Source organism: Carcharodon carcharias, chromosome 11, assembly GCF_017639515.1.
Source record: "Carcharodon carcharias isolate sCarCar2 chromosome 11, sCarCar2.pri, whole genome shotgun sequence".
NCBI lineage: Eukaryota > Metazoa > Chordata > Chondrichthyes > Lamniformes > Lamnidae > Carcharodon > Carcharodon carcharias.
This window is the reverse complement of record NC_054477.1, coordinates 52811112-52836581: the sequence shown is the minus strand read 5'-3', so window position 1 is coordinate 52836581 and position 25470 is coordinate 52811112.

Below are 25470 nucleotides of genomic sequence, written 5' to 3'. Positions count from 1 at the left end.
ATCCCATCAACATGGTCATAAGTCAATCTCAAAAAAAAAGTAATAGTGACACCAATCAACATTGGTGCATAGAACTTGCGCACCAACATGAACAAAGCCACAGCCTACAGATCTGAGATCTTGTTGTTAGAGAGCTGGCTAGGCACAATGTCTAGATCACTGTTCTCAGTGAGAATCATCTACTAGAGGAGGTTCAGCTCAAGAAAATCGGTGCAGGTTACATATTCTTTTGGCGTGTCCGTGGAATAGAAGAACACCACAAAGCTGGCACAGGCTTTGCTGCCATGAACCATCTCATCAGTAATTTGACTTGTCTTCCCAATACATAGTATTGCAAAAGAAGTCACTGGTCTGACAGCTGTTATAAAAAATGTGCTGTTGTTTTCAAAGGTGTTTTGGGAAGCATGAAGGGAATTATTATAACATTGAATATCAAAGCTGACTCTCAACCAAAATTTCTGAAGGCAAGAGCTGAGCTTTATGCCATACAACCAAAAGTCGAAGCTGACCTGGAGCATCTGGTCAAGATAGGAGTCTTGGTACCTGTCTCGTATAGCGAATGGGCAATGCCCATCATTCCAGTGCTCAAGAAAGATGGTCCCATACTCATCTGTGGGGATTTCAGGGTTACTGTTGACCCGGTGTTATGAGCTGAACAATATCCACTTCCCCATATTGAGGACCATTTTGCTGGCCTAGCTGGTGGACAGAATTTCAGCAAAATAGATCTATACCAGGCCTACTTACAAATGCATGTTGATGAGAAGTTAGAAGAATATCTGACCATCACGACACACAAGGGACTGTACAAATATTGCTGTTTGCCTTTTGGAATAACATCAGCTCCAGCCTTGTTTCAGAGGGCCATGGACCAGATCTTGAGTGGCTTGCCTGAAGTTCAGTGCTACCTTGACAACATCTTGGTAACAGGCAGGAATGATGAGGATCATCGTAAGAACTTGGATGCCACTCTACAAAGGCTGGAGGCTTATGGCCTATGAGCTTGCAAAGAGAAATGCAAGTTTTTTCAGTCCTCTTTGGAATACTTGGAGCACGGCACTGCGTTCAAACAGGATAAAGCAGCACTGACAGATTCCAATGTACTGACGCACTTTGACTCCTTACCTCTACAACTTGCATCTGATGCATCGCCTTATGAAGTTGGGTTCATTGCTTCACACATAATGCCCTCTATTGTGGGGAGGCCCTTAGCATTCGCTTCATGGACTTTAAGGAAAGCAGAGAGCCAATACGCTCAAATTGAACGCAAAGCACTGGGAATCATTTTTGGAATCTAGAAATTTCACCAGTACCTTTTAGGTTGGAAATTCACGCTGCTGACTGATCATTGACTACTCATTTCAATATTCAGTCCACAAACATGCATCCCTTCTTTAGCTGCAAGCAGGATGCACCATTGGGCATTAAAGTTGAGTGCTCACACATATGACATCAACTATCGAAAATCTGCTTTGCATGGCAATGCAGGTGGCCTTTTGAGGCTGCCACTACCAGTCAGCCTTGTGGGCACTTCTCAGAAAGCCATTTTCTACTTTGTACATGTGGAGGACACACCGATTACTTCAGTCTAAATCAAGAAGGCCACTCGAGTGGACCCAACATTGTCCAAAGTCATGGACCTTGTGATGTATGGCAACTCTTCCCCGAACTTCCAAGCCTCACCTGACCTTCATACTTACGTTTCCAGGAAGATGGAGTTATCAGTCACTTCAGGATGTTTGCTTTGGGACATGCAAGTTATTATTCCACCAATATTGAGGAAACCAGTATTGGACCAACTACATTCTGGACGCGGTGGAATTGTACGCATGAAAGAAATTGCAAGAAGCTACTTCTGGTGGCCTGGCCTGGACCAAGACATTGAAACCGAGGCAAGATCCTGTCCTTCATGTCAGAGTGTGAGAAACATGCCTCAATTAGCACCCATAGGATTGGCTGGAAAACCCTTGGCAACGCATCCACATCAATTTCACAGGTCCATATGAAGGAACAATGCTCATGGTGGTTGTGGATGCTTATTCCAAATGGCCAGAAGTTTCAGTGATGTCCTCAACTACTACTGAGAGTACAATTCAAAGGCTAAGAGAAATGTTCAGTCATTACGGGTTACCAGAATAACAATGGACCTCAGGTTGTCGCACAGGAGTTTGAGAAATTTTTGAGAAGTTACGGAATTCATCACATCACTTCAGCACCATACCACCCATCCACCAATGTTCAAATTATGAAGCATGCTTTATGTTTGGCACGAGCACATTCCTCCATTCAAAAGCGTCTGGACATGTTTTTGCTGACATACTGAAACATGCCACACGCTACGATTAAAGCATCTCCAACATTCCTGCTAATGGGATGGCAACTGCGCACTTGCTTTGATCTGCTGAAACCAACAAAAGCATGACAAATTGTCCAAGATCTACAGCATGACCAAGTGGAGAGAAGAACACAAAGATCAAAGCCAAGAATTTTCTGTTCTGGGCAAGAAGTTCTAGCTCGTAATTATGCTACTGGAGCTAAGTGGATTTCTGCTACTGTGATTGCTTAGACAGGACCTGTTTCATACATGGTCCAAACTGAATGATCTCACCTGCCAGAGACATGATGACCAACTGTTGCCAAGTCAAGCACAATCTAAGGATACACCTCTTATGGAAGAACCATCTCCAAGTCAAGGAATGCCGACTCCAGTCTTACCTCCTTAGTCTGGCTTGACTGATATTGAAGGCATCTCCCCTTCATCTGCATTAGACACATTTTCAGATTCCAGTGCAAGTCCTGGGTTGCCATTGGTCTCCAATGAGCATTGTTCTGTCAAAGTGCCAGGAGTCTGTCGTAACCCACACCGGGAGAGAAGACCTCCTGAGCGTCTGAATTTATAAAGTCAGAGACTTGATTATGGGTACAGCGAGCATAGAGGCAGTCTACCTTCTTTCCCTAGTCCAGAATATGTTATGCATTGAATGCCTTTTTGAGCTTGCCATACTTGGCAGCGAAGCTTTGTGGGATCACAGAGTCCCTTCCTTTTATTTGTTTTTGGCATGTAGCAGTCGCAGCATTTATTGCCCATCCCAAATTGCCCTTGTTTAGAGAGCATTTAAGAGTCAACTACATTGCTGTGGGTCTGGAGTCACACAGGTAAGGACAGCTGATTCCCTTCCTTAAAGGAAGGGCATTAGTGAACCAGTTTTTAATGATAATTGGCAATGGTTTCATGGTCATCATTAAACTTTTAATTCCACACTTTGTATTGAATTTAAATTCCACCACCTGTCATGGTGGGATTTGAACCCAAGTCCCAGAGCATTATCCTGGGTCTCTGGATTATCAATCCAGTGACAATACCACTACACCACTGCCTCCATGTTTGTTTTGATTGTTCAGTTACTGCAGTCAATAAATGAAGCGCCTTGTTGAACCACCTCTGCGCCTATGTGAATATTTATCAATCTATAAAAGGTTATCCGCAGAGCCAAGAGTTAAACATAACTTTACAGGGCTGGAAATCAATGCCTGATCAAGAAGCATCACTGAACTCTTTCAGTCCATGTGAGAGCATGCAACCATCCTGCAAGAATACAAAGATAGCTCTATCGTCCAAATTTTTAAGTCGATAGGAAATCGGCAGTCTTATGACAATCATAGAAGAGTTTCATTCCTCCATCACTGGAAAAATTTTTGCCAGAGTCCTTCTGAACTGCTTAATGCAACATCTCGACCAGGATCTGCTGCCAGAGAGTCAGTGAGGTTTCAGAAAAGGTCAAGAAACCACTGATATGGTATTTTCGGTTAGACAGTTCCAAGAGAAAGGCTAAGAATAGCACATGGATCACTACACCAAAATAGTTGATCCGACCAAGGCCTTTGACACAATCAGCTGTGAGGGCCTTTGGAAGACAATGGAGAAATTCGACTGCCCAGAGAAATTCATCACAATGGTTCTACAGTTCCAGAAAGCATTCTTATATGAGCCTTCGATAATGGCAAGTCTTCTGACCCATTCCCAGTCACTAATGGAGTTAAATAGGGCTGCGTTCTAGTGCCAACCCTCTTCAGCATGCTTTTCTCCATCATGTTCTCTGCTGCTTTCCATCATGGTGATCCTGACATCAAATCAGATATCGCATGGATGAGAAGCTGTTCAATCTGAGATGACCGTAGGTAAAGACCAAGGTCACCAAGGACATACTTTGTGATTCCCTGTTTGCTGATGACTGCAGTAGCCAGTTCAGAGCTGGACATGCAACATATCATGGACTTATTCTCCAATGCATGTGACAACGTCAGTCTTACAATCAGCATGAAGAATCACAGAATTGTTACAGCACAGAAAGGGTCCATTGTGCCTGTGCCATCTCTCTGAATGAGCAATGCACCTTGTACCATTCCCTTGCCTTCTCCCCATAACCCTATTTATTCTTCTTCTTCAGCTAATAATGCAGTTCCCTCTTGAATGCATTGATTGAACCTGCCTCCACCACACTATGAGGTAGTACATTCCAGATCTTACCACTTGCTGTGTGAAAACATTTCTCCTCATGTTTCCGTTGCTTCTTTTGCCAATTACCTTAAATCTGTGCCCTATCATTCTCAGTTTTTCCACCAGTGGGAACCATTTTCCTTATCCACTCTGCCCAGCTCCCTCATAATTTTAAATGCCTCTATTGAATGCTCTCAACCTTCTCCAAGGAAAATATTCTCAACTTCTCTACTTAATTCAAGTTCCTCATCCCTGGAACTATTCTCATGAATCCTTTCTTTATTCTCTCTAATGCCTTCATATCTTTCCTAAAGTGTAGTGCCCTGAACTGGACTCTATTTGAGGCTGAACCAGTGTTTTATACAAGTTTAATATAAGCTCCTTGCTTGTATTCTATACCCCTATTAATAAAACCTAGAATACTATATGCTTTATTAACCACTCTCTCAATCTGTCCTGCTACTCCACTTTCTCAATCTATCCTGCTACTGTCAATGACTTATGTCCATATACACCCCAGTCCTGTTGCCACATCAGCTTAAAGCACAGACAGCCTATCCAATAACGCCCCCCTTATCAATTGTAAACCCATCAAGAATCTGAATCATCTCTTTCACTATGATCCAGGCAGCATCTTCTTCCTTGGTAAAGACAGATGCAAAGTATTCCAAACTGAAGTAATGTATCAGCATGCTCCAGGAAAGCGCTATCTCAAGCCCAAGGTTTCAGCCCATGACCAGAACCTGTCAGCAGTGGATAAGTTCATTTATCTTGGCAGCACATTCAAGCTGTCTTTGTTGATGACATGTGCAAGAATTGCCAAAGCAAGTATTGCCTTTGTCAGATTTCAAAAATCAGTCTGGGAACGAAGGGGAGTTGAAGAGTCATACGGACTCGAAACGTTAACTGTGTTCCTCTCCACAAATGCTGTCAGACCTGCTGAATTTTTCCAGCTATTTTTGTTTTTGTTTCAGATTTCCAGCATCCGCAGTGTTTTGCTTTTAACTGAGTTGCTCACCCAAGCTGGCATGTTGAGACAGTGAGAACTGAATTGGGCTGGTCATGTTAGCAGAGTGTCTGACACTTGCTTACCAAAGTGAATCTTCTATGGAGAGCTTGATTCTGGGGTGCGCTTTCATGGTGGTCAAAGGGCACTCTGAAGGCTTAATTCTGAAGTCCTTGGAGAAGCTCACCCAGGATCCATGCACCTGGCACAACCAAATAAAAAACATTGCAGCATCCTTTGAGAGCATATCAGAGGCAGAAAGAAAATGCAAGGAGAGGAAATCCTGAACCAGCAGCTCACCCAAAACTCAATCGTCTTTGGTATTTTGTCTTATTTGCAACAGAACCTTCCAGGCACAGACTGGCTTTAGCAGTCACCTATGTACCCACTGGAATCCTACCATACACTCCAGATGAAAAACGTGGTCATCTTCACCTCAAAGGAGCAACAAGAACATGAGTCTTAATTGTGCTTCTGGTATAATACAACCCTCACTCAAAACCTAGGCAAAGTATTCCCATGTTCATTTTTGCATGTCTTTGTTCTCTATGTCATGCCTAAAAGTTTTTAATTAATTGGTTTCCTCCTTTCTCATAGCTTTTTAACTTATAAAAGCTTTTGCCATTACCAATTATATCTTCTATAAGCTTTTTCATATTTTTTCTTGTTGTGTATTCTCCTGTTGTATGTTTTATATATTTGATTTACCTCAGAGGAGTGCAGAGATGACACCAATTTAAATCTACAATTGGTTTATTTCCAGTGCTTTAAGATATCTCTTCAATCACAGGATTCTATACACATTTATAGTTTAGGTTTCTCAAGTCTTTCTGAGATCTTCTGTTTCCTTTTGCACTCAGAGGCTACTCCCAGGCTTAATCAATCAAGCGCAGTGAACATAGATCAGTCCTCAGACTAACATTATCAAAAACAGATCAATTAAAGCATTGAACACTACGGGCTGAATTTTTCTGTCAGTGAGAAGGGGGTGGGGCCCGCTTGCTGACGCAGGGTGACGTCGGGAGGAATCCCTGATGTCATCCCGCCCCATTTAAATCTTCAGGAACTCGGGGCACAGCGCGATCAGCTGCCCACCCGCCGACCTGTCAATGGCCAATTGAGGCCATTGACAGGATAATTAAAACAGTTAAAGAACCTGCCCATCCAACCTTAAGGTTGGTGGGCTGGCCAGGAGCCCCGGCGGGCTTCTGGAGAAACATGAAACCTCATCAACCAGTGGGATGAGGTTTCATGTCGGTTTTTAAAAAGTTTATTAAAGTTTTTGTACAATTTATTAACATGTCCCATCTCGTGTGACATTGTCACATGAAGGGGACATGTTAATGATTTTTTTATTTTTCTATTTTCAAAGTTTGAAAACCTTTCAGCGATCTCCCTAAGGCAGCACATTGCCTCAGGGAGATGTGCGTGCAAAGGAGCACACTCTCGCATTTGGGGAATCACCCCCCGCCCGCACAGTAAGTGCATAGCGCTTCCCGGCAGATGTCACGCTGGGTGGGCCTTAATTGGCCCGCCACTTAAAATGGCGTCTGGGCCCGTTTTGGCAGCGGCGATCGGCTGCCCACTCGCCGCCAGGTCGGTCAGGCCCGCCCGCCTGTCAAGGGCAAAATTCAGCCCTACGTTTCTGTGATCATTTTGTTTGTTCATTATGTTTCCGTTTATTGCTCTTAACCTGCATTTTTTAAAAATCAGAATGTCAAACTATAATGCTAATTATTTTCGCAAACTACGCACTATGACTTGGCTAAAATGCTTGGCAGATGAGCCACTCCCAGGTTACCAGCAATACAACTCTGAATCCAGAATTAGGAAGCGTGTGACAGTAGAAAGATGCAAAGTGGAAAAGCAAAGCACAAAGCTTGTCAATAGGAAACAGGGAAATGTTACTATATTAAAGAAGAAAATACGTTAATTTGCATTCTGCCTGATGTCTTTCAGAAACATCTTAAGAACTTCACATAACAAGAATTGCACAAAAATACAAAACTGCACAAGAAACATGGCAACCATTTTCCACAGAATAACATCTCAGTAAAGTCCCAGAGATCCATGAGCAGAATGATGAGCAAATATATTTTTGGTGGTCTTGGTTGAGCAAGAACACTTTTTCTTCTTTAACTAATCTTGATGCATCTTTAATATTCATATGAATAAACAAATAGAGTAGTAGCATAACATTTCATTTAGACAATGTAGTACACCTCCATCTAGATTATGTACTCCAGTCCTGCAGTGATACATGAAGCCACAACTTTCAGATCCACATGCAAGCATGTTGCTATCTGACACATATGAAATAAGCAATGGCTGAGAGTACATTACATGTAGTAACACAATCTTGGATCCTGATTGCTTTTGTGGCTTACAATGTCTTCAAATCCTCTTGATCATGTTACAGTGTATTATTTATGTTTACATAAATGTCATTCCTCAGAAGACAAAGATCTTCAGGTTATTAAACTCTTTAATCCTATTTCACTGACATTAATCAAAAAAAGCATTGTCACTAAATTGCAGGTGAGGGATACATGGAGCTTGTGCTCCTTCATTTGATTATTTTTTTCTCTCTGATGGATGTTGCCTTTTTATTTTTAATCTGTTCATTTAAAGTGAATTTAAATGTAACTGTTCCTCCACTGCATTGAGTGGCTACATATAAAGATTTTTAATGTAATAAAATTAAGCATGTGAGTGGATGCTTTGGCCTTCTTCCACTTTTTCACAGAATTTCTGACAAACTTTTTGCGGTGGAGCAGGAGATGCCTGAGGAAATTTATCCCCATATTGACAAAGGTTTACCATGGCTTTGACATGAGGGAAATAATTTCAGCCATGGTAAAGACCCTGATACATGAATTGTTTCCTATTTATCACTTCATTAGATTTTATTGGGGAAAACTTTAGACAAATTTATTAAGTTGTATGGATCTGATTTGTTGCAAAATGGATGATGTCTTTGCAGCACACTTATTTTAACAAACATGTTATTGTGTAAGGGTTGTTCAATGCAGGAATGAATGCTAGGAGGCAAAGTTTAAATGCAGCAGCAAGAATGAAACAATGAAATACCCTAATGTGGCATTCTCATGAGTATAGTGAGGGATTTGCATCACTGCATTAGTCAATGATGGTGAACTCACCAAGATTGACCTATGAGTTTATCGTTGATGAAGAATTATATAAATACAGTGGTCTACTGAAGATCTTTTCTTATTAGGGACCTTTACTTACACTCAAGCCCTCCTTCCAGGAATAGTATTGGTAGTTGTGGTCATTTGAAAAATAATTGTACAGTTTGCCAGGCAAAATCTGCCGTTGTTTCATCTGTGGTTGAGAAAACGATATATATTGTGTAATTGCTCTGTTCCAATAGAATGATCCAGAAAAGAAACTAAATTCAGTAGTGAGGAGGGAGGATTGTTTAAAAGACTATGACTTCACTCATTCTGTCCCATTTACACATTGGTGAAGAATGCAATAAGAATGAGGGTGGAGTTAATTTACAGAAAATGGAACTGTTTTTCCAATACTAAGTAGAAACACAAGAATAGACGAATGGAATTCCACAAGGACAAAAAACATCCTTGCCAATAGTCTATTTGCTGGTTCAGTGACCATATTATTTGTATTACTATGATTGGTATATGTGGGCATTTTAAGAATCAATCCTAACATTTTATTTAGCAATCCTGCTTCCGCTGAACAAGCACAAGTAGAGGAATTGTGCTTACAATGTGAGACCGTATATATCTCAATGCTCCCTGAGTGGAGGAGAAAATATAGTGGCATGTTGGCATTGCACAGTACAGAGGATAGACATAGGACTGGATTTCATAGAGGCAAATTGGGCAGGTGTTACCCACACCTCTGTAAAATATGGCGTGATGACATTGGATCAGCAACCCAATGTCATCACATCAGTCTCGAATCAAAGAGAAGGCAAGTGGGCCCAGATGTCAGAAGCCCACCCACCCCCAACCCCACTTTCCGAAACATTCATTTAATTATTTAATTAACTTTAATTAATTTAAATATACTTAAGCTGTTATGAGCCCAATTGACTGGTACTTTACAGCGCCCATTCCATTTTACAGAGACTGCATGGGCAAAATGGGGAATGTTTCCCAGTAGCATTACATGGGCAGTCCCAGGGTAGGTAAAAAAGGTCTCAAAAAGTTTGAAAGGTGAGAGGTTGGATGTAGTATGTGATTTTGCTACTGAAAGTGAGAATGTTGAGCTGCAATTTTTTTTTGACAACTTTGCGCTGTCCAACAAGCGGACAAAACCATAAACAGGACAGTAAGAGGTCAAGGGGCCTGGAGACAAGGGTTTCCTTAATGGTGAAGGCTTAAACTGGAGTCCAGATGTAACTGTCCCCATGGGGATTGTAGATTCTGGGAGAGGTTCCTCCAGCGAGGAGGAGGCTAGGAACAGGAGGATAAGAAGGACAGATGGCCAGGGACGGGTGAGCCCTACAGAATAGACGCATGCTGGACCTGGTCCTGCACAATGGGCAGAAGGTCACTCAGAGCAACAGCAGTTAGTTCCTCAAAGCGGAAGACACTAGTCAGCTCGTAGAGTCTACAAGCAGAGGATGAACTACCTGCAGCTTTCGGAGCACCAGTGCCTGCACAGACTGTGTCTCTCCCAGGAAACAGTGACACCCTTTTTGTGATCTGCTGACTGGCAAGATCAGCTTTAATTGGTTGGCACCAATTCCTGTAGTTCTAAAGGTCATCTTGGCTTTGAACTTTTATACCTCTTTTGAGGCATCAGCCAGAGATCTTTGTAGCATTCAGCAAGCTTCTGCACACCATTGCATAAAGGTAGTGACGGATGTAATGTTTAGGTATGCAGATGACTTCATCACCTTCACCACAGATGCAGTTCATCAGACAGAGAAGCCGGAAGGTTTGGGAGCATTGCTGGATTCCCAAAAATACAAGGCATGTGATACGTTGCACGCATGTTGCCATTAAGGCTCCAGCAGGCCTGCCGGGAACATTTATTGACTAAAGGGTTTCACTCCCTAAATGTCCAACTGATGTGCAATCATTGAGAAAGGGATATGCAGGTCTGCCTGTGTTATCTAGGGAGTAGTCATGGCTACTTTCGGCACTCCCAGTTACCACACCTGTTCCATGTACCACAGCCATTGGAGGGATGGATTCTTGGTGACAAGGGCTATCCATTGAAGACATGGCTCATGACCACAGTGAGGAGCATTCTGAGGACAAGCAAGAGGAGCTTGGCCAGCCAGCATCAGAAGCCAAGGGACAATAGGTATTGGGTGCAAGAGAGATGTGGTGTCTCTCATTCTGCAGCACCTCACCTGAGAATGTGGAAAATTTCTGTCAAAAAAACATCCTCTTGCAGACCTCCACAATGTCACTGCAAGCCATAACCATCAACAGGGCCATTGTCATGTGTCAAATGCGAGGCAGACACTGAGGAGGATCACTGGGGCACTCATGCCCTACAACTCCCTGGTTAACAGTCCCTCAAGCCAACATGACACCATTTATGACACCACTCACATGAATGAAAGCAATAACGACATATCCACACTCATGTACAAGCATAGAATAAAGGATATCAGCAATATCTCTCAAGTAAAAACAAAGTTATCACCCATGTTCTCCCATGTACATCTATCTTTTGTGCTGTGCTATGGTGCTCCCTCTTTGCTGCCAGTTGTGTTGGAGGCAGGCTGCTGACCCTGATGCCCCTTTGCGAAGGATGACCTTGATGATCTTCCTTTGATCACTTGAGGCCATGTGGGCTGCAGTGTGGTGAGGCTCTCCTGCAAAGTGCCAGGAATCTCCTCTGTTGCAGTGGCATCCTAAGGCACTGGCTGAGGGGCAGAGGAAAGGCTGCCCCCATCAGGAGTGCCCTGAGAGGTGGCTCCTGCACTTCCACCGCACAAAGATCCAGTTGACCTTCCATGCTTTCCTGAGAGGGAGAAGGACCTGGCAACAACAGCAGGTGCCTTTCCTCATTCCCCTTCTCCATCTCCCCCGACTTCACCATGGCTCTGGCTGCTTGAGTTCTGAGACAAGACGATGGAATTCAGGTCAGAATGAGCTGCTGGGTCTGGCACTCCTTGAGAGCCTCGATGGAGGACTCCACGCATTCTGATGAGAGGGTGATTGCAGTGCTAATGACCTGGATGGACTTCTCCACTGTCCGTGCCAGGTGCATATACCCTCTAGAAGCTCTGCCATATCTTCACATGCCCACTGCACATCCAGCATCTGCCACCTAATGAAAAATTCCACAGGCTCATTGTCAGCCTGAGGTTCAGCATCCAGCCGTCTTCCAACACTTTGCAAGTGTCAAGAGGCCTGGACTCTCTAACCCTCTGACCGCTGGCCCAGAGATTATGAAACAAAAACAAAAATAGCTGGAAAAACTCAGCAGGTCTGACAGCATCTGTTGAGAGGAATACAGTTAATGTTTCAGATTTCCAGCATCCACAGTATTTTGCTTTTACCAGAGATTGTGATGTGTTCGCACCAGTGCATACTTCCCTTTTGGCAGAAGTGCACGAACCCACAAGATGCGAGTATCTGAGCTGGTGCCTTGTGCAGTGCAAGGAGGGGCAGATGCATCTTCTGATGCTCGTTCCTTTTCCTCAGAGGTCAACACTGGTCCCTTAGGGATGGCGGCTGCAGGTGCTGATGTTTGACTCATGGTGAAAAAACAAAGACTAGCTATGAATACATCTTCATATGAGTCACTTAAGGGAATGCTGCTTCTCGAACATACACCATCACCATGGAATCCATTGAGCAGGGTCACACCCTCCCCTACTTCAGGCAAGACACCAACATTCCTCCCTTCTCCAATGCTGCAAGATGCAAGGACAACACCCATGCACCTCCCCATACCCCCACAGCCCTCCTCTGCATCTCCTTTTCAGAGCAAGTTAAGGCCCTTCTGAATCTCACCCCCCCCCCCCCCCCCCCCGGACTGAGCTGCAGCCAATCGTTCTGCAGGCAGCTGCAGAATCTCATCCTCCATTGGAGTTCAGATTGCAAGGTTGGCCATACCACTTCTGGGCATTATGGGCCCTCTTCCCCTGCAAATTGATGGCTAAAACCAACTTCCAGTTGACGACCTGACCCTTCCCCCACAGGACATCCTGCCCTAACCATGTGATTCACCAAGGGACCTGTTGGTGGAACTCCAATTGACCGACTGATGCTTGATTGCACTGTAAAGATCCACAGGGTCTGGAGCGAGTGGACCATGCGTTTCCCCTTCTGCCTCCCTGACCCTGCCAACCAATGTAAATCCAGCCAAGTATTGTACCTTTGGTGCTGTGTACTGTGAAGACTTTCCTACTGTTGGAGCCTTGGTCTGGGCCCACGGATGTTGCTGGTTGGAGGGTGCATGATCCAGTGAATTTACTGAAGAATTTACTAGACAGCATGCTATAGCTGGTTCACTTAATATCTTATAAGCAACACATTTGCTATTGACTCCTATGGTACTAGCAAATGGTTAGTGTTATTGGCCCAAAATGGGTGGCTGCCCATGATATGCATAGACAGTTTAAGCAGTGAGGACTGTACTTTGAGTATGCAAGGAGCAAAAAATTTTAACACCTTGCCTTTAGTATACAACACTAACGTAAGATCATCTTTGGCTCTTGTATCTTGTCAGGCATGATAAGGTCATTGAACTTTGTCCTTCATTTCCATGCATGTGATGTTGTGGAGGTGGTGTTCACAATGAATGTTACCTCCTTCGATTCCTCCTGGATTGATCTTCATAAAGGTCTGCAGTGCTTAAAGTGGAATCTGCTCATTGGCTTCATCACTTCCAGAAAAACCTTTATTCCCATCTCAAAGAAGAATGCACTTTGTGGGCGACTTGACTTCATTAAGATATTTTTGCCACAAAAGGTTGCACATTGTCCCACTTTGAAACTTCTGAATGCCGTAAGCCTTTCAAACCCACTGGCTCATTTGATTTTCCATCCTTAATGCCAACAACCCCATCAAAGTATTTCTCACCCTGGAGCATCCCCATCATTATATAATTAGGCTGATCCCACAAATTTGCATGGGACTGACACACTAAAGGTCGGTGGAAAATTTATTTGCACATTTGATCGGGCTTATTCTCCATTGGTAAACCTAGACTATTGTGTGTAACTAGGATCAAGATTGTACAGATCATGAGTGAAACATTCTGGTTTCCTCTAAAATGCATACAGCCACAACACAACAGAAGCATATATCGGCATAAAGTCTATTCATCTGGAATAATTCTAGCCATGTAAGAAGAGATGCATCATTTTTCATTGTACCTCATGCAGCCCAAGTACTGCAATAGTGGCATTAGTCAACCTAAAAACTTACTTGTCATTGTCCAGAGGTTTTGCCTTTTAAAAAATCTCCCTCTCTTTCTCTCTCTTGTTAATAAATGAAAATTCTTTATTTCCCTATCATATCTCCTGATCAAGAGTCCCTCTTTATTTATTGTTATCTTGGAAATCAAATCTGTGCTCTTGAAAGGATATGATTCCTCAAGTTTGTTCAGGAAGTAGTAATAAATTTCTAACTTTGAGAAAAAGCATTTGGATCTGACTTGCAATATTAGACATGGAGAAAAAAGACAAAATAATTATTAACGCTCTAATGATTTATTTAGCTTATAGAGAGGACTTCTCATAAAAGAACTGTGTAATAAAAGATTTGTGTGATTGGATTTTTGTGCCATTTTATGGTAAATCCCTAACAAACTATTGAATTTTATAAATGAACTTTCCCTAAAATATACATTAAAATCAGAAATTATACTTCAAAAAAATAATAATAATTCATAACATTACAAAATAAATTCATGGATAAATATTTGGACAAAATATAACTAAAATACAAGATTTAAAGATGATAGATACAGAATCTGGATTGATTTAAATGATAAAGAACGATAAATTGAATAATGCCTGAAAACAGGCACAGGGACCAGGATGTATGATTAATCCATGCTTGTTCGTTGCAATGCAGGCAGCAAGCAAACTTTTTGCTGGCTGAAATTCAAATGATAATAGTGTGAAGTCCAAATGATAATAGCTGGTGGTTGCGAATATGATTGTCAATGGCTCTGTGGAGCACAAAGCTGCTGTCCTCTCTCAGGATGACCTCACTTATGCTCCTACCACTGCCACTCCACCAGTGACCTTCCTGTTGCTTCTCAACCAGCTAGCCCAGACTGCTGCCATCCATGTCAAGATGCTGCAGTCCAACGCTGCTCAAGGGCATCATGCAAGGTTATTTGCAGTCTTCTCCAGTGAAAGGCTGCAGCTTTCTACCAGTCCTGCTGCAGCCACTGGGGTTGCACTGCAGAGCAGCACTAGGTCAGAAAAAGGACCACAAAACAGGCACTAAAAGAATGCAGAAGAGTAATTAGTTGCACATTTTATGGAATATTGGATGTGTTGTTGGGTAAAGTTGTTATATAATGGTTGTTCTTTGGTGTATTTTATTTCAAGACTGTAGCCAAGTGTGATAGTCTGTAACAGAGGGATTGTAAAGTGGGGAAGTGTTTAGCAATGCAGATTTGGGGATTTATATAGGGGAACCCATGTCTGATGATAGGGTCACAGCCAACCTGTCTGGTCTGTGAATATGCCAGTTACTTTCTCCATTGTCCCTCTTTCTCTCTGTAAGATGGTTGCTTGTTCAGTGAGTGGTGCCCCTTGCAATTTCAGTATATATCTTCCCAATGAGGTGCAGTGCCCGCAAGGCCACACATGTGCATTTGAAGTCTGGTCTCCTGGCAAAGCCAAGTGCCCACACCTGCTTTTATCTGTTTAGAGAGAAAAAAATGTAGTCCCCTCTCCTAGCATATACCTCTTGAAAGCAGCGATGGATGGCGATCAGCGATATACAATGCCACCTGTTTCAGCCTAGAAGGAATGACTTCAGGCACATGGTCATGTTGACAGCCACTAGCAGCTCTGTACTTGCTCTGCTCTGCGGCTGCAGCTCCAGTTGCAATTCCCCAATGAAATGCAGCAGCCGAGCGCACTGCTCCTGGCTTATGTGCAGGTAGGAGTAATGCTGCCCGAAGATCCTAGGAGGAAAAGGCCTCCTGATGAGTGCTCTTCTCCCCCTCCCGTTATGAATAGCTTGATTTCTTTGTTGCCTCTGCTCATGTCCCTGAGATGCGGCAGCCCAAGGGGAACTGCAACCACAGTCCCCATGAATGGAAGAAAGTGATGTACTCAACACAACACCAGAAACACACAAATCCTTACAAACACACCTCCTGACTTAACCAACTTTTCACAATGCTACCAACAACCCAGCACTTCCACTAACTCTGCAACTGTAAGTTAATTAAAAGCTACTCATCTGCAAGTTGGATGGTGATGATTTTAAGTTTGTGCTGGTGGAGGGAGTGTTTCTTGTACAGCTGGACACATGACTGACTTCACAAACTGCCCACTCTGCACACTGCTGGCACATGCACGGAGGTCCAGCCCCTTACAACATGGCAATCAGTGTGGTCCTTGGCAAATGTGTTCAGGAGAAGCTTCCCCCACCATTTTTAATCTCAGTTGACTCTCATAATGCCACAACCACTGGTGCTACATAGCCAAATTTTGCAGACATGGTTCAGAAGAAAGTGTTGAAGACTCATAAAAGCTTGGGTGCCAAGCAAATGAAGAATTCGCTTTTCACTTATTTCTCCCACCACCTGGCATAGTAGTAAAAGCAATAGGAAATTAATGGGCAAAATCTTCTCGTCAGCGTGCGGGGACAGGCCCTGCATGGCCGACGCATAAAATGATGCGGGGTGACGTCGGTTGTGTGTCCTGACGTCACCATGCACCATCATGATATTTTGGTGGGTGGGCGCGCAATGATCTTTGATGCACGCCGGCCATTAATTAACGGGCCAGTTAAGGCCCTTGAGCCACTAATAGACGGCAATTTTTCAGGGCCCATGCGATATTCAGATCATTGCACAAGTGCAATGGGCAGGCAGTAGGCCACATTTTTAAAAACCTCATCCACGGGTGGGATAAGAGGGATGAGTGGGTGCAAGTGGTCTTTGGTAGACATTTAATGTTAAAACCTACTGCTACTTGCCAGGAAAACTTCAAATCTCTTCACAGCTGCTTGGACAGGAATAACAGGTTTGGGTCAAGGCTCTGGAGTAAACATCATTTTTGGGGCCTTGCTGGTTTCAGGAAGCCTTCCTTTACCCTGGAAATGGGAGTTGTGCTCTCCACTGGAGAGGAGGAAGGGAGGATCAGAAGGGGGAGGAGGCCCGGAGTCCATATTCAGCCTCTGGGAAGCCGCCTTTGGGAGGACAGACGTACTCACAAGGGGCGCAGGACCAACAGGAAGTGCAAGGCAGAAGGGGCCGCAGAAGATGCCAAGGTTTACAGGTGGCGAAGCAGCTACCTCAATATGTCTGAGGTGCAGTGCCGAAGGAGGCTCCATCTCTCAAGGGGGACAGTGGCCTCCATCTGTCAGATGATAAGCCCTGAGATTAGCGCCAACTGTGTGGGTGGGCACCCCATGCCAGTGGCTTTGAAGGTCACGGCTGCCCTCAACTTCTATGCCTCCGGCTCTTTCCAGGGGTCGGTGGGTGATTTTTGCGGAGTCTCCCAGTCAGTTGTCCACAGTAGTGTCAAGCAGGTGACAGACACTCTTTTCAGGCATGCATTGACATTCCTTCACTATCGCTGGGACGAGACCAGCCAGACCGAGCGAGTCAGAGGCTTCGCAGTGATTATTGGGTTCCCCCGCATCCAGGATGCAATCGACTGCACACATGTGGCCATCAAGGTGCCAGTGAGTGAGCCGGGTGCCTTGGTCAACTAGAAGGGATTCCACTCCTTGAACATGTAGATAGTGTGTGCCCATACGATGCAGATTCTGCAGGTCTGTCCAAGGTACTCAGACAGCTCCCATGAAGCTTACATCCTGAGACACTTCCAAGTGCCAAGTCTCTTCAGTGCTCCAGCCCAGCTGGATGGAGGGCTGCTGGGTGACAAGGGCTATCCCCTCAAAAGGTGGCTCATGATGCCCCTCCACCATCCAAGAACAGAGGCTGAGCAGTGGTACAATAGGAGTCATGCCTCCAAAGTGCTGTGGTGGAGAAAACCATCGGTCTTCTCAAGATATGCTTTTGATGCCTGGACTGTTCAGGGGGCGCACTCCGATACCCCCCAGATCGTGTGTCGCTGATAGTGGTTGGATGCTGCACTCTCCACAATCTGGCACTGGAAAGGGGGGACACATTGGAGGAAGAAGATGTAGACGCGGGTTCTCCGGCTGCACACGATGAGTCCAATAGGGAGTCCAAGGATGAGCACGCACAAGAGAATGCTGAGGCAATAGACACTTAACTGGGCAACCTCCTGGGAGGCAGGGACACCTGGGAAGCTAATCCAATGAACCTTCAGCTAACCCAACACGGATGGGCCTTCAATACACACCAGGGCTGCAGACTCCATTCTCGATACCTGAGAGGAACATCTGCCTGGTTAGGAACATTAACTATGTGCCTTGTCAATAAAGCTCAATGGCAAACAAGTCACTCATAACATCATGGGTTCCCATCCACCTACAAAAGTACGGAATCACCCTGAGCACGTTCACAAATGAAGCATTTAATGAATTCACAAAATAAAACAGAAAAGAAACTTAATTCAAAGTTGTTCAGCAGCACACCAAATTATAATCAACTAATAGCGGGGCAACATAAAACCACCAGTGCGAAGAGATGGTGTAAGGCCTAAGGTGCCTTAAGTTTACAATTTCGGTTGCCACATCTAGGTGCTCCCCCCTCGCTGGCACTGCCACTCAACACAGCCTTCTCACTCTGCTGTCCAGTTGGCCTCGATGACTTTGGCGGGTGCCCTCTGGCCCGTGGAACCTTTGATGACCCCGCCTGGGAGGGACCGGCCAGTGGCATGGCTGGCATCTCCCCAGTTGCCGCAGCCTAATCAGAACCCACTGTCACTGGTAAAGGTGCGGAGGAGCTGCTACCCTCATCCTGAGTGCCCTGAGAGGAGCCCACGGAGATGACAAGCAGCTCATGCACTGATGTGAGGTCACTTAGGACTTTCCTGCTCACAACTGATGGATGGGCACCGAACTGGGATACATGGTGCCCAATCCATCTCACACACAGGCAATGACCAGCTGAGGTCAATGCCGCTGTGAGGGCTCGCAGGTCCGAGCACAACCCCAGGAAGCCCTGATTGTTCGCCTGGAAGAGCCTCTCCACAAGACTCGCCACTCGCCGCATGGAGGAAGCATTACGCTCGGCCATGAGGGTCAATGCATTGCTGATGCTCCACATGGACTCCTCCAGCACAGAGACCATGCCACGCATAGCCTCACTTATCTCCCCCCGCCAGATCCTCCCGCAGACCTTGTTGGACTTCCAGTGTCTGCTGCCTCAGGGATGACTCCAAGGGCACATCATCAGCCACCAACTGAGCACATGCCTGGTCCCCCGTCGTCTGACTGCTGGCGCCATGGGCACTCTCTGTCTCCACCTGCACCTCAAGCGAGTGTGAAGTGCCCTCACTGGGACACTAGCCGAAGATCTAATCCAAACCGAGGTGCTAGTATCTGCGCTGGTGCCTAACTGGAAGAGATGGTGTAACGCTGATGCTTGTAATTCTTCTGGCCCCTCAGGTGTTAGTGGCAGCCCCTCTGCCTCCTCGTCCCGGTCCTGCTCCGGTGATGCTGAAAGGAAGAACAAGGACACTTGATTAGTTCAAGTCAAGACAATGTCAATGTGCATGCCTAGCCCCCCGAATCAGTATGTGCTCTTCCTTCCATAATCAATGGGAAACCCATGTTGGAAGCTTAAATCAGTAAACATTCAACAGTGGAATGGTTGCAGGGACAGACATGGTGACCTCAGTGCACGACACTCTTACCTCCCCCGGCACCCCAGCCTCACTGCCACCAATGGATCTGGGCTCCAGCTCCATCGCCTCCTGCTCATATCTGGTTATAATCACCAACTGTGCCTGGCCTCTGCCAGTCTGCATCCACTCAGAGTTATTGTGTGTGGCCTTCTCCTGAAAAGGAGGGACGAGCATTGATTAGTCCACCCGGTACCTGGATTGCCATTGCATCCCTGCCACCCCCACCTGAGTGAAACATTGCAGGGCTCCAGTGAATTGTGACCCTCGAGCAGCCACACGCTCACACCAAGCAGCCAGGGCTGACCCCCCCTTGCCCACATGCTACTTCCATCACATTTGCCACCCACATGGTTTAACCTTGCAAAGCAAGGATGCACAAACACGTGGAACGCCAAGGCAGCAGATGGATGAGTGCCCCACCACCTGGAAATTCCCCTCCCAGTCAGTCAGCGTCCTGACTTTGACATGTTTTGGAGTTCCAGCACTGCGCCTAGGTGCAGATCCTTGAGGTAGCCCCCAAAACAGTACTGTGGGTGTCAGTCATCCACATACAGCGGGAACAGGACCCAGCTCAGCACAATCCTCTCAGGGTGAACTAAGCATGGGCAATAAATACTGGCCCACCCAACAAAGGCCACATGCCATGAATGATTCAATGCAGTAACTACATTCAAAATTGGGGGTGGCAGAGGGGGCAGGGGGGGTGTCACTGCTGTGTTAAGTGACCCATGCCAACACGGTACTCACCCTTCCCGAGCACAAGAAGTCATTGAAACGCTTGTGGCACTGAACCCAGGTGTGTCGCACCACGTCATCTGAACTCACTATCTCTGCCACCTTCTCCCAGGCATGTTTGGTCATCTAGGGGGTGCCTCCTCCTCCCATCCCTGGAACAAGGATCTCACGCCTTGCTGCCACCTCCTCGAGGAGGGCAGCAAGGCACATGTCCGAGAAGCGAGGTATACAGTGCCCCGTTGACATGCCCTCCTGCCTGGCCTGCTCACCAGCAGTGCTCTGGGGAGCTTTTCTGCTGGCCATGGTTGTCAGCCTTTACAAGGCTGCAGGAGCGCCCAAACCAGGCCACCAGGTCGCCATTGGACCCGGCGGTCATTGCAGTCCTGCCGCTGTCCACCCACTCCCGCTGTCCTCGGGAGCTGCATTTCACGCTGGGCCGACCTTAATTGGCCCGACCACGTAAAATGGCGACGCTCAGCTGATCGCGGGTGGTGATGAGCTCCGCGCCTGCCTCTGCCCGCTCCCGAATGTTCCTAGTCTTTGAGGTGTGAAATTGACATACAAACAAGTGACTGCTTCCTGCTCTCACAATACAATTTTTCTTCCCCAGGAACAGATAGATGATCAAAAATAACTGTACAGATAAAACCTTATAATAACAGGTCATTGTTATTCACTCTGGACTGTAGCTTGTTTGACAGTTTTTTGTCTGATTTGATTTACATGATGTGACTCATTCAATCTGCTATTTTTTTCAATATTGAAAGGGTTCCTGTTGGATGTAGCTTGTTCTAAGCAGTTATTGCTTTTCTAGTAATCATCTGTGACTCTCCAAATTAATGTATTTTTATGATCTAATTCACCCATACAGCCTCGACAATTTGACACATGACATAGAATTCAGCAATAAGATGCCTTGGCTTATTATTTCATTGTATGTGTATATCCTGGTCAGTGAAAGTAGTCTAAATTTCTGCCATGTATATTTAGTCAACTCGATATGTTCAGTGAAATTGTGCTCAACAGGCATGATGAAATATGACAATGATTAATGTATTCCAGTAAGAGGACTCTTAATTCTTGTGTTCCCTTTGTTTTGATATTTTTGTGCTCACTTGAGGGATGTTAGTGATGAGAATACAGTGCTTTTCTAACTAACACATAAAAGCAATCAGGAAAGATAGCCCATGTTTATTGGGTTTATTATAGTCAGCTTCAAAGTAAAACTCACAGCCTCAGAAGAACACCATTTCCTGCATCAATATAAGCTACCCTATGGTCTCTCAGAGACTGTCAATTTGATATCAATTAGGAGTAGTCTTCCACTTTGGAACCATAGCCATTGAGAGCTGGGTTATAACTATCAAAATTAATTTCAATTATGGCACATAAGGTGGAGAATAGTGGAAATACTTAACAAGTCAGTCAGCACCTTTGGAGAAATGTGGACCATAGCTGTGGTCTGTCTTGCTGCCTGCCTCTCTTCCACAGTTTTATGTGTGCCCAAGTTGTCCTAGAGACAAAGCATATTGTGTTCACCAGTGTGCGACTGCTGGGCACCACCGGGACTGGAGTGATTAGTTGACATGGCCCACAACATTATCTTTTAATCTGTTATGCGTCATTTGTTTTTTATGGTTTGGGTCTTTTTTTCTTGTACTCCACGAGAAAGGGACACCATTGTTAGATTTTTTGGGGGGTTGATGACACTGGGACAAGGGATCATTTTAATTAAAAGAGACATCCATGAAGAAAACAGATGAATTAACATTTGACGTGTCAATCCATTACTTTAACTGAAAGAAGTTACAGATGAGCAGAATTTAAGGAACAGAACAAATGTAAGGGGGAGGAAATCACACAGACAATAATTGTAAAGTGCTTAAATGAAACCAGGAGGTTGTTAAATAATTGAAGGGACATTAACGTGAGACAATATAAAACATAATGAGGATAAAATTGATCTTCTGCAGTAGCTCAAAACAAATTGGTAGCCTGTTTTTATACCTGATGGAAAATAAAATTGCATAAAGTATAAAAAAAGGTGCTAGTTCATTCCTGTCTGTTTCGCATTACCGCCAAAGGCCAATTCCACACCCAATGAAAGAAAATTAAAGATAGTGACAAGAAACTCATAAAACCATTGGTGTCATAAAGATTCAAATGTAGGTAGCAAAGATGAAGGAACATTATCTTTCTTGCCCCTCCCTAGCTTGTGTTTTTTGAGGTTTCCTTGATAGAAAAGAAGTAAACACCTGCTTGTTCTTCTTTCACTTGCTGAAGATGTGATCTGAACATATTACACTGGAGTTTTGGGTGTTTCAGGTTCTTTATCTTGCAAACTTGACCTTAGTATTTATGGATTCGTTTGGATGAACCTGTAGAAATCTGTTCACATTACCTTCTCCTACTGCAGCAAGTCCCATTTGCCCATCCTACTCTCTTGCCCAGATTCCCACCTTGCGTATCCACAGATGGCTAACCATGCCAATTTCCTTCTGGTCCAACTCACCCCTCCCACTCCTGGCTTTTCTGGACTTTGCCAGTGCCCTTTTCCACATCTCCTTCCAGAATGTCCATTCAATTGTGAATAAAGCTTTCCCATTCAGGAACTTATTGTCAATGCTTGCATCGACATCATGACCTTAACAGAAACTTGGCTGAAAGGTGATAACACCTTCCTCCTAAATGAAGCCTTCCAACCCAGCTATACCTTCCACCACTTGCCCCATCAAGACTGTTACAGAGGCGGTGTGGCACTTATAACTCAATCTCATCTTGATCTGAACCCCAATTTACCTGACACTTTCTCCTCCTTTGAGCATCTCACTTTGTTTCACCCCTCTCATCACTCATTCAAAATCATCATTCCCTACCACCCTCCCAGGTACGATAAAAATATTCTAACAAGATATTTCACTGCTTTCCTCCCTCAGCCTCTACATTGAACCACTTCTCATTTCAACCTCCACCTCAATTCATCATGCTCTTTTTCCTCTGAGTTCACTGCCCTCTTATTCTCCCTTAGTCTCTCCCTCCATATAAACTCTATATTCAAGGCTACCCCTTAACCTTTCCATCCTCAGTGATCTCAATAGTGTATCAATCACAGATAAGGTTGATCACTTCCTTGTATCACCCGATACCCACATTTCTTTTCCATGCCTCAGCCCTACCTCCTTCTGTATTCGCCCCTGGAAAAACTATTCCCCAATTCACATAACATTCTGAAAATTCCAGTGGTCTAATCTTTGACTCTACATTCGCCACACCATTTCTGCAGCTACTGATTTACTCACCTCCATCTTTGATACCCTAGTTTCCAATAAAACAGCTACTCTCTCTTATTTGCCTCCCCCGTAAATTCCAGGGATTAAACCTGAATGGATATGGCAAACAACTTCATTGTCAGATCAGGCTGGATCACATAAAGCACTATAGTCATCTGCTAAAACTACTCACTATTCCAGGACCATCCAGTAATCTCCGGCTTCTTTTCTGTACTAAAAAATGTCTTCTTAAACCCCTTTCCTCTATCTCTTTGAATCACACCTCCAACAATAAATGTAAGGTGCTCATGGACAACTTTGACATTAAGATCCAGACCATCCAACCAGCTGCCTCTGATGCTTCCCTCACTACAACTAGCCCATCGGGCCGAACTTCCTCTAAAGTTCCCCCCTGCCCTAGCCCTGAACTTGCATATTTCCCTAATGTCTTTCCTATCTCCCCTCATGCCTTCTCCAAGCTCATCTTGTCCATGAAATACACCTCCTGCTCCCTCGACCCTATTCCCACTAAACTGCTGGCCTCCCAACTTCCTCTGCTGGTCCCCATGTTTACTGATATTTCTCTCTCTTCAGATACTGACCCACTTTCCCTTAAAACTGTCATCATTACCCCGCTTCTCAAAAAACAAATCTTGGCCCCACCGTCCTTACAAACTACCGCCCTATCTCTGACCTCCTTTTCTTCTCCAAAGTCCTTCAATGTGTTTTCATCCCCCAAATCTGTACTTATCTTTCTTAGTACTCCACATTTGAATCCCTCCAATCAAGTTTCAGCCCTTGTTACAGTACTGAAGCAGCACTTATAAATATCACAAACAATATCCTTTGTGTCTGTGACAAAGGTAAACTATCCCTCCTCATCCTTCTCAACCTGTGTGCAACCTTTGACATGGTTAATCACAGCATCCTCCAATGCCTTTCCACTGTTGTCCAGTTGAGTGGGATTGCACTCACCTGGATCCATTCTTATCTAATCATAGCCAGAATATGTCTGGAAATTACTTATCTTTCTGCCCCTGCACTGTTACCTCTGGTGTCACCTGAGGATCTATCCTTGGCTCTATCCTATTTTTCATTTATGTGCAGAGAAGCTCCAGGGGTCAGAATTAGGTGAACCCAGTATCGGAGGGTTGCGGGGTTGGGGGAGATTACAGAGATAGGAAAGGACAAAGCCCAGAAGGAATTTGAAAGTAATAATGAGGATTTCACTTGAACAGGAACCAGTGTAGTTCAGCAAGGACATAGGTGGTGGGTGAGTGGAAGTTGGTGCAAGTTAGGACACGCATCATCAGCTGATGGTGGGCATGGTAGGTAGTACTCAGCAAGATGTTTTCATGCACACTTGTAAAATAATGCCATGAAATTTCATGGAGCTCAGAGTCAATGTAGAGGACTCCTACAGCACCTGTCAGAGAGCAGCATCTAGAGGAGAGTGCAAGTGGAGGACCTTGAGACAGGCAATCAGCAGCACCTAGAGGAGAGTGCAAGAAGAGGACCCTGGGACAGGCAGTCAGCAGCAACTAGAGGATCTAGTCCATCTAGAGGATCTAGCATCTAGTCGATACTCAAGTAGGAGTAAGGGTAAAATAAAAGCAAGGGTCCATATTCCATTTAGTTAAGATATGTCTGGGGATCTCAGTCCTGTGATTTGCGTATCCTGCGCTATGTGGGAAACCTAGATGCTCCTGGTGTTCTGGATGACCATTTGTATAGGAGGTGCCGCCGAATGAAGCAACTCGAGCTCCGGGTTTTGGAGCTTGAGCAGCAGCTGGGGGCACTACGGTGCATTCACGAGGCTGAGAGGTTTGTGGATAGCACAATTCAGGACGTGGTCACCCCGCAGCTTAAGGAATTGCAAGCAGAGAGGGAATGGGTGATTGCCAGACAAAAGAAGGGGGACCAGGCAAGTAGTGAGGTATTCCCCCAAGTGCATCTCACTCGCAAACTATTTCTCGGCCTTGAAAAATGATGAGAGTGATGGTTCCTCTGTGGAGGCCAACCA